A 13,069-nucleotide genomic window follows, 5' to 3' on the forward strand; every position below is an offset into this window, starting at 1 on the left:
ATCCTCTTCTTAGCTCCCATAAAAGTTTATAATCAGATTGGGAGCCAAGGAGGAAACCTGCAGTGGCAAAGGGGATTAAGTGTATGACAGAAGATTTCTTTTGTAAATAAATGTTGCTATCATAAAAAAAAATCTCAATTTTGATGTGTCGTGATCGCGGTTATGTTTTTTTTGTGTGTGTGTCAGCCCTGAAACCCGAGTCCAAGATCCGCCCGCAGAGGAGAATCCTTAATCATTTCTAAGATCAGAATAAACGTTTGATTTTGCCCCAAAATAATGAAGAGATTTTCAATGAGTGCCTCGGCGAAGCCGTCTCTATTGTATTTCGCATTGATAAAAAGGATGTTATTGACTATGCAACAGTGGGCTCCTTTCCTCTCTCGTCTTCTTGCCGCATAAACTCTGAGTCCTGTCTCCTGGTCACTGAAAAGGTGAAACGAATAAGATTAAAGAGGACAAAAAAGGCCGGCTTCGTATGTGTATCACCCAGCTTCTACTCATCGGCCTCTGAGGAGACGGGGAGCAGAAGAGGCAGAGCGAGGCACGGGGAGGGAGAGCGAGAGAGCGAGAGGGAGGAGGGCGCGGAGGGCGGCAGCGAGCGGCGCACACGCGCACGAGCCCTGCGAGAGGCTGCACGCACCGCGCCGCGCCGCGGGACCCGCGCAGCGCGCGCGCCCCAGGCAAGTACCGCGCGCCGCGGCCGCGGCCGGGGCGGGCGAGGGGCGGCGCTGCCCCCGCGGCTCCGCGCGGCGCTCAGCCCGCCCCCGCCGCGGCACCTCCGTGGGGTTTGTCCCTGCCTTTTCCCCCGGGCTGCTCCTGTAACGCCGGGGCGTGAGCAGGGGGGTCGGGGCAGCCCGCAGGCGCTTTGCACCGCGCACCGATAGAGCGCGGAGGTATCTACGCCCCCCGCATCGCCTCGCGGGTCTGTGCGAGCTGAGGCTGCAGGCGCAGCCCAGGGGCGCGCGCCGAGCCCGCGTAAACAGCGCGCGCAACTTGTGCCTCCCTGTGAGGGCGCCCGGCAGCGAGCACCCTTCTGCTCTCGTCTTTCACCTGCTCTGTTTGTTACTTGATCACCTAATGAAAAGATCGATGGCAGCCTGTTTATATGGGCGATAGTGTCAACAGATTAAAGGGACGGCAATCAGACGCTTTGAGTCGGAAGGGTGCACAAACCAGCTTGCATTATGCTGGTGTGTGAGGGGATACGTGTGCGTGTGTGTGTGGGGGTGTTTTCTTCCCCCCGTCTTGGTGTGAGTGGTGCTGATTTTCATTTGTTGCGTGCAGAATGTAACTAGTAAATAGGAAAAAAAAAAAAAAAAAAAAAAAAAAAAGGCTTGCAGGGCCGAAGAAGTTTGCGCGATTCCCGAGAAAAAGCCCATCTTCGTGTCCTCCTGTGGTGCACGGGCGTGGGGAAGGATACCGGGAGCCGCTGGGCTGGAGCGCATCTACCAATAAAACTACTCCTATGTCTCAGCTGCCCAAGTTAAAGCAAAGTTCAACAGACAGGAGACATTTCCTCTACCCGACAAATTACAGGAATACTTAAAAAACGGTCGCAGTTTCCCCTGAACCAAGGATGAGCTATGAGCTTTGGTTGCTTTTCAACCTTTGCGAGTCCACGGTGGGCAGAGGAGAGCGCGCTAGAGCCTGGGCACTTGCTCAAACTTAATCCCCCCTTTACCTTGTCAGACCCTGCTCTCCTCAGACAAGGTGGCCAAGTTCTGTGTAGGGGGAGGGGGTAGAGTTTGCTCATTGAGATTTTTTTTTCCCACCCTTTCTCTCTCTGTTTCTTTCTTTCGCCTCCCTGCTGTAGCCGTAGCCGGGACCACGCAGGCTCCTCTCTCCTCTGCATTTCTCTTGTCCCCTCCAGGAAGGAAAAGTTAATTCTGGCGATGAGTGGTGACAACTTCTAAAACCTTTTTTTTTTTTTTTTTTTTTTTTTTTTTCTGGCGGGAAACGGGAGGAAAATATAAGATACTACTTTCGACCGACTTTTATGTATTCTTACGTGGCCCGAGAGAAAGCTGCGTGTAAGCTGGGGGTTTAAGACTGCAGTCTGAGTTTTTCAAAACCAATGTGAAATGCCTGCTTCACCTGCCAAGTTCCAAAAAGCAATATATAAAAATACACATACACACCGCATGCGCACGTACATACATATATATATATATATGTACATATATATATATACACACAGGCATACAGATAGGAGTGCATGAAGGACAATAAATACATAGATTTCTGTCACAGGACCCAACCATCAGCTCTGCCATGTAAAAATGTATTTCTCATTCCCAACTTCTAGCATTTTTAATCTCCCCCAGCTCTGACAAGAAAAATATATTAAATATAGGAAAGTATATATGTATGTATACACACACACACATATGTATATATGTTTTATATATATATATATATATGTATAAAACATCCTGGCATTTTGAAAACTCCCTCCCGAGAGCCCATGTACTGCCCCCTCGACCCCCGGTACCTTTGGATAACTAGTGAGGGGCGATCGCGGAGGGTAGACGGCTCGGGGTCCAGGGCAGCGCGCATCTGAGCCCCATGTCCTGGGCTGGGCTCCCAGACAGACCCGAAGCGACAGTGACAGACTCTTCCAGGCTTGAGCACCCGTCCCGGCTCGCAGCTGGGCCGCTCGTCACGGTGCTGCCGGGCCTCGACAGGCAACAGTGCCGGGCAGGCCTCACTTCCCATCAGTGGGCCCAGGGCCTTTCCTCCCAGACCCCACTTTTCCTTTCTCTCTTTCTCTCTCTTTTTCTTTTTCTTTTTTTTTTTTTTAAATTCTTTCTCTCTCCTTTTATTTTATTTATTTATTTTTTCCTTCCCCCCACCCCAACCTCTTTGGCCCGAAGGACAACCGACATATTTTAACAGCACAATAAAAGGTATATTGAGTGAAAGTTGTGTTTTATAAGGGCAGACGAGGGCTCATTGCTTGGGGAAGTGGTCTCAGGTGGACTATATCGCCCTGTGCGCCTGCGGAGGGGGGTATTGCCAGCCCCTCATCAGGTTTTTAGGCCGATCACTTGCAGCCACCACCTGTGAGGAGCCTCCCTGCTGTTCTCCCTCCTCGGCGTGTGTGTGTCGGGGGGGTGTCTTTATGCGGAGTTTTCTTTCTTTCTTTTTTTTTTTTTCCCCTTAGCCCAAAGGGAACAAACCACGGGAAGAGAAGGTCCCCCTTTTATACACCCCCCCCCCCAAAAAAAAAAAAAAAAAAGAAAAGCACAAAAAAATCCCTCGCACTGCTGGGTGGCCTTCTATTCAGCGTGATCGCTTAAAGCCCATCCCGCCAGGCCGTTTCTGTCTTTTTTTTTTTTTTTTTTTTTTTTTTTAAGACAACAGTCTTGTGGGGCGGGCTGCACCCTTGTCCGGCTCGGGCCGCCCCCCCCGCGCATTTCCCAGCGTCACTCGTGGCGATCACAGCCCGGGTCCGGCAACACCAGCTCCGCGGGGCTGCCCAGGGTCGCGGCGGGGCGGGGGTCCGTGTGCTCGGCACCCCCTCTCCCTTCCTCCGCCTGCGCTCCAGGGAATGAGCTGCCGGGAATGCGGGGTTTAGCCCGTGTTGGCAAAACGCAGCTTGACAGCCATCCCCTCCCGCCTTGTCCCCGCCACCCCCTCGGCAAGAAAATCTGCCGCGAGCGCTCAACGCGCTGCCGGGGCTGCTGTGAGCAGGGTTTTTACGAACGCGGTTCTTGCGAGCAGGTTTTTTGCGAGTGGGGTTTTGTCATTTGCTCGTTCTCTCCAAAGTCCCGAGCTCGGGCTGCAGCCTCCGGAAAAGCAGGGTGCTGAATCACAACTTTGCACTCGCCTCCCATTCTCCCATCAACACGGCAACGCCTGAGAAGCCGACGCAGGGCTCAAAGAGTAAAAAATAAATAAATTAAATTAAATTAAAGTCTGTGCATGGAAATTTCAAAGAAGCATGTGCGCGTTGATGGCGGGGTGGTGGCGGGGGGGAAGCATCCAAAGCGAAGGCCACTTGTCTCATAGTTTAAAGGAGCAATTGCCAAGCGAACCCTAGGAAAATAAAATGATGACCTCTCGATGCAAATCCCACCTTCCTATATAAGGCAAATCTGGGAATCATTTTCGACACACTGGTGAATCCAGGACCAAATATTTACTTTCGGCACAAATGAAGCTGCGGTGCTCTAAGCGCGGGAGCCAAAAGCAACAAAAGTGCACAAAAGCCATTAGCAGCAGGCTTTGCACTGAAACGCATCTGACTATTTTAAATCCTCGACTTCTGCTGGGGATGAATTCGGTGTTATTTATTATTTGGAATTCGGCTTGGGCTTTTGGCGAGGAGCTGACGTTTGGGAAGGAGTTTGCAAGTTGCAAGATTGTCCTGCCAGTGCAATCGGCGGCACAGTATACTCATTTCCTTAATAGTAACCTGTCTAATAGAATGCTATTTCTTCTACTGCAGGGATTAGTCCATTATAAGTAGGTTTGGTTGGATTTTTTTTTTTCAGAGATCACCCGCGTACATTACAGCATTTCGTGACACTTTCTAAGTGCCTCTAGCACAAAGCAAGGCAGAAGTATTTTGCTCGGGAAATGTAGCTGGTAATGAGTGGAGATCTAGTCATATTTGCCTCACTAGAAGCAGGTCTAAATAACAAACCTCATAGCATTTTCCCTTAAACTGTCAGCAGGGAGATAAGTTTATTACAGGGCATGGTGGTTGTGTGGGGACGACGAGGATGTGCTTTAGGTAACGTTTAAACGAAACAGAATAAACATATCAAAATGCTGCAGCCCGGCACAAAAGCTGCAAGGGACTGCTGTGTATTTTATCATGCGAAGCCTTTTTTATTCACACGTTTCTAGGGGTGAAGCCCGGCCATATCCAGCGGTGTCGTTAATAAAGTATACAAAATTGCACGATCCCACCAAACTGGGCTAGAGTTATATGTTTTATTGTTAGCCCCTTGCACTGAATCTTCTGAAGCTGAAAGGGAAAAGGAAAGGGCTTTTGTCCGAGTTGATCCCTGGCTATTCTGGGGCTCAGGTTGGTGTGAAAGGGACGAGGAGGTCACTTGAAAACTCCTTTTATCTACTCCTATTTTCTCTCTGGATCAGCAACTTTGAATAGACACCATCTAATCGCTCGTAATGGAGGGGAAAAAAAAAAAGTGTGTGTTGGGGGGCACGGGGGGGTAGAATGCTCTGAGAGCAGGGAAGAGGCTTTTGCCCCGGACGCAGGGAGGCGGCTGCGCGGGTGGGAGCGGGCGCAGCCCGCGGCCCTGCGTGGGCACCCAGTGCTCGCTGTAACTCACGGGTCACGATTTTTATCTATTTATACTCTTATTATTTTCGCCGGAGCTCGGTTGGCTCGGGGCTGGCCCCGTCCTTCGGAGCGGGCTGTCCATGTGCCCGAACGAGTGATGAACCCGGGCTTGTCGGTTCTCCCCGAACCCAGTCCCGCGCCAGCTGCGGCGGGAGGGCAGGGAGACTCACCTCCGCACCAGAGTCACCTCTCAGGCTGGTATTTCCAGAGGCTTAAATGGTTGGGAAAAAAATAAAAACAAACAAACAAAAAGGGACAGACCAAATTGGGAGCCGCTGGCGAATAGGAAACGCTTTGTTCTGGGGGGCTAAAGACCTGGCGACCCAAGGGAGGGACTATTTCTTCCTCTCCTGGCCGCTCAGAAATTGGTATTTCTGTTCGAGCCCGGGATGCTTTCGCTGGAAATTCCTTTAAGTGACTTCTTTGTTGCTAAGGCTACAAGTTCCCATTCCAGCCCACAAATCTGTGCACTCCAGGACCAACTCGAGCCCTGGGTAGGAGCCTTGACTTAAGGAACCTACTCCCAACCCCTTTAGGTGGCTCCTGTTAAATACCTGTTAAAGCTGCCAGTTCAGACGAAGCAGTGCCCCCCCCCCCACCACCCTCCTCTCCTCCCTCTGCTCTCCTGGGCTCCGTTTTGCTGGGACTCCTGGCCAAAGGCTAGCAAGAATAAACCCACTCCAGTAAAGATTAAATTAAGTAGAAGAAATCCAGCCGCTCTATATTTTGAAGCTCCGGTGGGGCGTCAAACCGATGTTTAACACATTTTTTCCACTAACTGTGCACAAGTCCTGAGCCTGCACCGCCTTTTAATTTTTATTTCCCACCTCCGAGGAGCAGGAGGCAGCAGTTGCCAGAATTGACAGAAAAGGCTCCCCCGATCCCAAATCTTGTCCCTTGCTCTGCCGCTAACGAGGCACCGGGGTGCTCCGGTGCCCACGGAGGGTCTCGGAGGCGAGAGACGGGCTCGTTTGATAATAATTAAATATACATATATATATAGATATATATAAAGAAGGGGGGGGGGGCGGAAACCAGCCCCATAGAGCCCTGAGGGCTTGGAAAAGTTAGGCGCGACTTGGGGAGTGCTCACAAATGCAAATGGCAATGAATAAATAAACCTCAAACCAGGTAGTTTGGGTGTAATAGTTTAGCAGGACTAATTGCAGACAATGGAGCTGAAATGACTTCTCCAATTAGCTGCTGGTTGGAGTTTAGTTGGAGGAACTGTCAGCTCCAGCGATGGGTAATTGCTTTATTGCTCACAAAACTATCATCTATTTAGAACATATGTGCTAATTACTCTGGATGGGCGTCAGAAAAGAGACCATAAATCTATTAGCACTTTAAAAAGTCTAGGGTACTTGCAAGCAACCGAGCACTGCCTCGGTGCGTTAAGGGCGAGAGTCAGTCCTGGGTGACAGTCTATCTAGAAATAAAATGAAATAAATAATAATAATAAAGAAATGCCACAGTAAGGCGCATGTATGCTGGGGTACACTTGCGACCTCGGCGGGGGGGAAGTGGTCATCTCCAAGCCAGGAAAGCCTCGTTTCATAGATCAATCTGGTACCATAAATCACTGTCATAGGAACGATTTTCTTCCTTAGCTTTCCACTTTTTTTTTTTTCAAAAAGATTAGTTTTAGAAATCTTTTAATTGGATTACTCTGGAAAATTAATCTCCTTTAGACTTCCTAAGTTTGTGTACCAAATATTTGGAATTAATTCGCTGTTACTAAAAGCATCCGGGATGCCTTTTGTTGGAAACAACTAAGAAAAAAGACCAGGTTGGGAAGGTAGCATTTTATGCATTCATGTGCACTCGGAGCTCTCCATGCATATTCATTGCTATATATGTTGCATTATAGCGCATAAAATTACTATTATCAAGAGATAAACAATGGTATTTTTTTGACTGCTGTTATGGATCAGGGTTCCATCACGGAGTGTTGGGGCACCTGTTGAGAGGAAAAAAAAATAAAAGGAAAATATAAAAGGATCTGTGATATATGTGGAATTACAAATAAAATAAAGTTTTGACCGCTCTGCTGTGAAGGAGCGGATCCGAGTTCGGGTCAGAATTAGGGCTGCCCCGCTCGCCCTTCTCGCTGAGCTGGACGCTCCGCAGGGGAGTGTGGGAAGATCCCTCACTTTTAAGTTCAGTTTAGCTGTGAGCAGCAGCCCTGCGAGGGGCGGTTAATTGGGGTTGGGGGGGAAGATAAGGGCTCGCCACGGAGACGATTGTGATTCCCTCATGTCCCCGTCCCCCTCCTTTCTATAAACACTGCCGTGCTACTCTCGAGTAAAACAGAAATAAAGAGGGATTGATTATTTATTTATACTTAGTTAGTTTCCCCGAAGGAAACAAACCTGTAACTTATTCTTGTGATTTCGGAGCGGGAGGTGGCAGCGCCGAGAGCCGCGGCGGGGGCAGCGCGGGGGGTCGCACCTGGCCGGAGCAGGGGCACACCCTGTGACAGGGTGTGCTGTTGTGTGTGGTTGTGTGTAGCGCTGTGTGTGTGCAGTGCTGTGTGTGGTGCTTTATGTGGCTGTGTGTGTGAGAGCCAGGGCGGGCAGGTGACAGGGCAGGACAGGGCACTGGGGGAGCCTCCTCTGCCCTCGGGTCCCACCCACTCTCCGGGGTGTCGGAGGCACCTTCCTGACCCTCTAATTAGGCTTTGCTATTTCAGACACGGCATTATTTTTTTTTAGCGTCTGCCGCTGTTGAACTGCGATGCACCGGCTGGGACCGTGTGCATTTAATACAACATGGACCACAGACGCGCACATGCCTATGCATTAGCCGCGCGGAGACGAGATAACTTCGCACGCTCCTACTCGGACTCGCGGATAAGCCCGAGTGGAGAAACTCTCGCACTCACGCGGCGCACAAACGTTCACAACGCGTAGACAGAGCCACATAAGTGAATCCTGGGCGAACATACACAAGCACGCGGCTGTTTCCAGCCAGAGTTTATATCTTTGCTAAACAACCCCGTGGGCTGCAATGAATTAATTATTACGGTCCTAATCAGGCCGTAAATCTGTCCGGTGTCTGCTCACCTTTTACCTCAGGCTATTTTCCCCCTTATACATCGTGGTTTTCTACTTTTTTTTTTTCCTCCTGCTGCCTCTATTCAGTTCCACACAAGCAAAAGTTTCACGTCCCTGCGTTGTAGCTAAACAGATTAATACACGTTGACAGACTCTTTATCCGTCTTTGCACACCGCTAAATGAAAACTAAAGTCCCTTCTGAGACAAACGGGGAACTCTCTTCCCCGTTTGTCCGTCTCCCTGTCTATCTGCTTACCGCCTTGGATGTGCCCTGTGGTAATTGTTTACACTTTGGACGGCTCTAACCTTGATTTTCCAGCTTTGAGCTCCCTCTGGAAGCGGAAAGAGCAATTACTCCGCATTACGGCACATATTTTATTGCGGTGATAGATCGCAGGTGTTTCAGCCACCGCTATTGTCTGCAGCCCTCCCGGAGCCTCGAACCAAGCGGCAGCAGCTGCAGGAGGATCCGAGTTAAGCGGAGCCCCCGCGCATCCACGGAAGCCCCACGCCGGCCCCGCGGGCACTAACGCGTGGAGTAGCTGGGGCTCGGGCTTTGCCCCTGCGCGATCGGGCGAAAGGGCAGCCTTGGTGCTAAATTGCTGGGTTTCCCCCCCCCCCCTTTATTTTTATTATATATATGTATTTTACCTCTGAAATGCCTAGGGGCGCGGTTTTTGGGCGGGAAGGGCCATCCGAACAGCGGGGCGCGTAACGCACTTGGAAAGCAGCGGCTGCTGTCCGCTTCCGCCGCAGCTCCCAACCCTTCGCCTAAAGCCTACGGCAGCCCCGAGCTCCGCAGCCCGCGGGGGACGCGGTCCGCGCTCCGTGCGCGCAGACAGCCCGGGCTGCACTCCCCCCGCGGCTCCGCGGAGCTGCCCAGGCGCCGTGCGGAGCGTCGCTTCGCGAGCGGCATCGCGGAGAGGGGACGCTCTGAAGCCCAAAGGTGGGAACGGGAGGGCACCGGGAGCTTCCCAGTGCGAGAGCCCAGGCTAAAGGCGAGGGACAGGGTCCAGAACAAAGCCCCAGCCCAAGGAAACGGCGAAACTCCCAGGAGAGCGCGATTTGGCCAGAAAGTGCCCGGGATGGTCGCTTTGGGTGTGAGCGGTATAAAAATCCGTTTGAGAGGAAGCCAGAGGATTCATTTTCAATGAGTTACAAAGGTGCGGGGTGGAGGCAGCCCGCCCTGCGATGCCGAAGCATCTCCGAATAGCATTAAAGTATGTTATATGGATCAGTGTCACGGTGACGTATGGCACAACACCAGGGATCATGACGAGTGACTGGCATAACAGACAGTGCGAGAGGACCAAAGTCTCCTTGACAATTCCTAGTCCTGTGTCTTGAGGGGATAGTTTTACATTGGCCATCCGTTTATTTGGATCCTATTCCGAGAGAGGCGCCCACACACCGAGCACATGACTCTTCCTCAGGAGGATGAAGGTGGGCTTACATGGCATAAAAGATTGTAGGGAAAATATACATACATACATATATATATATATATATATATGTATATATAAAGATGAAGAAGTGACCGTTTTAGGTGCAAAGCGCTTTGCAAAACACCTCCTCTGCCTAATTAAACAGGACGCGTCTGCCTCCTCCTGAGAGCCTAGGACGGGGCGGCTGCAGAGCGAGCGGGGCAGCGCCCGCCCCCTCTAGGGATATCCCACAGGGACGCAGCTCCTGCTTCGCGCCAGGCTGCGGAATGGTGGAGTCGCGCAGGGCACCAAGTCGCGCTTCCACAGCAAGTGGGAAACATGCGGAAGCGGCACCCCGGGGTCTCTGCGAGCACGCCAGGAAAAGGCTCCCTCGAGAAAGCCAGCAAACCGGGGCGGGTGTCCTTCCCAGCTCCGCACCCCAGGATCATCCATCATCTCTAAAAACACCTAGGGCAAAGTTTATCCTGCCCAGGGCAGGCTGAAGAGGGCAGCCCTGAAAGGGGGAGTCGCATGGGGAAACCCATCGCCCCTCATCACCCTGCAAAAGCTGCTAGTCCGGGTTGCGAGCAAGGTTCACTGAGTGTGCGAGCAGGTAACGCGGGGAAGAAGAGTGACGCTGTTAACAGAAAACACGTAATTAACAGTGACTTCATTCGGTTGGGAGGATAGGAAAGCCTTTTAAAATCAATTCAGATTTACTGGCCTAAGCGAGGCCGATTTATGAATATGGAGGCTCTGCGGAGCCTGCCTTCCTTCAAGATGTCATCCGAGGGGTAATAGTATAGGTGAAGTCATTCAGTTACACTGTGGAAATTTTTATAGTCCCTTTCTTGGGAATTTAATTCAGTGCTTCTTCATTTTATTAGGAACAGACTGACTCCATCAAGGGCGCTCTCCATGTTTAGAGGCAGGACTGCTTGAAGCAATTAAGCTCCACAATTAGCATAGTTCTCCTGACCCCAGCACCACCGCCGCCTCTTTACATTATCCATCTCCTCAAAGAGGGGGAAAGCCAGGATAAAACATTCCTCCCAAGCGTCCGGGGTGGTGAAACCAGCACGCAAGCGGGCTACCAAAATTACTCCTTTGCCCTCCAGGGGTGGGAAGGAGAAAGAAAGAAAGAAAGAAAGAAAGAGAGAAAAGAAAAAAAAAAAGAAAAAGAAAGAAAGAAAAAAAAAAGGCTTCCTAATAGCACCCTGGTGTTTATGTTTCAACGTTGCGGGCAGCCCTTCCCTGACGCACTCATTCCCTGCAGTTCTTCCCTGGATTTTGCATGGATTTCGAGTACATTGTGAAACCACTGAGTAACTAGTGCTTGTTTCACCCGTCCCCCCACCCTTGGTTTGGACAGCGAGGCCACTGCCCGACCCAGGACAGGACCCGCGTGTACCCCCGTGTCCCTGCATGTCCCTGCGTGTCCCTGGGCCGGGGGCTGCGCGGAGCCACCCCCTTCTCGGGTCACCCCGGAGCCACCTGCTATCTCGGCTAAAAGGACCCATTTTTTTTCCTCCCCATTCATCCTGAAATCCCAAGGAGGGAACGCGGGGAGCTGGCTTTGAGCAGATAGAGCCATCCGAAGTCTGCAGCACTCTGGAAGAAAAATCTCTGTAGAACGAAATAGGCAATCAACTGAAATCTATCCTCTTTAAATAAACTGATTCCTTAGTATTTTCCCAGTGTTGCTGTAAGTTGTTGTCTATGATGTCCCCCAGGGCTCTTTCCTCTGCTCTCTGATTTGGTGTATAAAAGCCGCTCTGAATGATGGATTACTGTGTCATTGCAGCCTGCGAAGGATTAATTTGTTTCATTGATTTCTCTTTAGGCAGATTGCCAGAATTCTCTGCTTCCCACCTTTCCCCGGGACTTCCAGCAGTAATAGACAGTAATAGCCTAAGACAAATCAGCCCATTCTTGTAAAAATAGAAACACAAAATCCTGAAGTCCCAGGAAAGCCATAAAGATTTTTTTTTCCCTCGCTGTGCTGTAAAATTACCAATTCTTAAAAGTGACTCGGACTTCTCTGCGCCCCCCTGACCCATTATTGAAAAGCTAGCAGGGTCCTTCAGTAGGGCTGCTTAGTTTTAATAGCAATTTCAGCAAGCAGCTGCATGCAAAAGACTGGGCGTTTGTCAGTCTCAAAGCAATGTTTTGATCATGTCTAACAAAAGGGGTGTATGTGTCCTGGAAGGGCTAAGCAAACCTCACCGTTCGTTCTTCCCTAAAATCCACAGCTCACCTATCTGTTATTGATCAATACACTTGTCTGGGATATGGCCAAGAAATGTGGTTTACATCAGGTCACAGAGAGCCCGGCCTGCTGGGAGGTGCCTGCGATCGGCCTCCCTCTGATCAATCTGTCTGCTCTTGAGAGAGCGGATCCCAAAAGAAGGCTACAAAGCGCTGGAATGTGTCAGGAGAAGGGAGTCGGGATCCCTTTTCAGTGCATGTCATGGGGAAGGGTGAGGGAAGGAGAGAAAACCCTCCTGTTGCAGCCTGCTGCTGCTTTTCCATCTGCACACGGCAGTCAGACGTACTAATCTATTTGTTTTTATGATGCAGCGCTAAAAAATTGTATTGATTTAGTGCTCTCAAGTTAAACTTTAGATGTAATTAGTTGTGTGGTAAAAAGTAATGTTGTCATGTGCTAATACATCTCCAGCTCGGGTTCGTGGCAAGCTATGCTGTGCCGAAACAACAGTTCTGGATAGCGCTGAGAGCAGACAGCGTTTATTTAACTTCTACGTCTGCCTTCCAATGAGAGTAGCTCAATATCTACTTTCAAGGGAACAGCAAATTTATTGTGCTGCATAGCACAGACACAAGTGCATTGCAAACCTATGGAAATCTTTGAGCTATAACCCTATTTTTTTTCTGCTTTCCAGGAGGAATGTTAGCTTGCTACTTACTAAGTTAATTTACTGTAATTTCAGGTCAAACCTGGGTCTTGCTATAAAGCCAGAAAATATTCTTTGCCCTGCTTGAGCACCGTTCGTATATTTACTTGCATGAGATACCTCTATGCCATGTAGAGTCCACCTTTTCTTCATCTAATGTTGCATTTGAAGGAATTACAATAGTTGTAAGAAGGGTTACACTCTTGGGGATCCCTGCAAAGCTGACATTCTTCAGGGAATGCCTTCCTGGCGTGTTAGCCTGCAGTAAGGAAAGGACGGCTACTGCAGGCATGGCAGCCTGGAAAACACCGGTGTCCTGGGGAATGCCACAAGCTTCCTTTCAAAGGCTCGCCTGGTGC

At 50.3% G+C, this 13,069-nt stretch overlaps 1 long non-coding RNA gene across 1 annotated transcript in view; it reads left to right on the forward strand.

Annotated features, from left to right (window-relative positions):
• Positions 1 to 430: 430 nt before the first annotated feature.
• LOC148591964 (uncharacterized) overlaps positions 431 to 13,069 on the forward strand; it is a 32,793-nt gene continuing 20,154 nt past the window's right edge. Inside the window, exon 1 of the long non-coding RNA XR_015913983.1 lies at positions 431 to 680. This is a non-coding gene — a long non-coding RNA (uncharacterized LOC148591964). The remainder of the gene's footprint in view (positions 681 to 13,069) is intronic.

The sequence above is a fragment of the Tinamus guttatus genome, unplaced genomic scaffold, assembly GCF_059628265.1.
Source record: "Tinamus guttatus ecotype Peru unplaced genomic scaffold, ASM5962826v1 Tinamus_guttatus_pri_ptg000661l, whole genome shotgun sequence".
NCBI lineage: Eukaryota > Metazoa > Chordata > Aves > Tinamiformes > Tinamidae > Tinamus > Tinamus guttatus.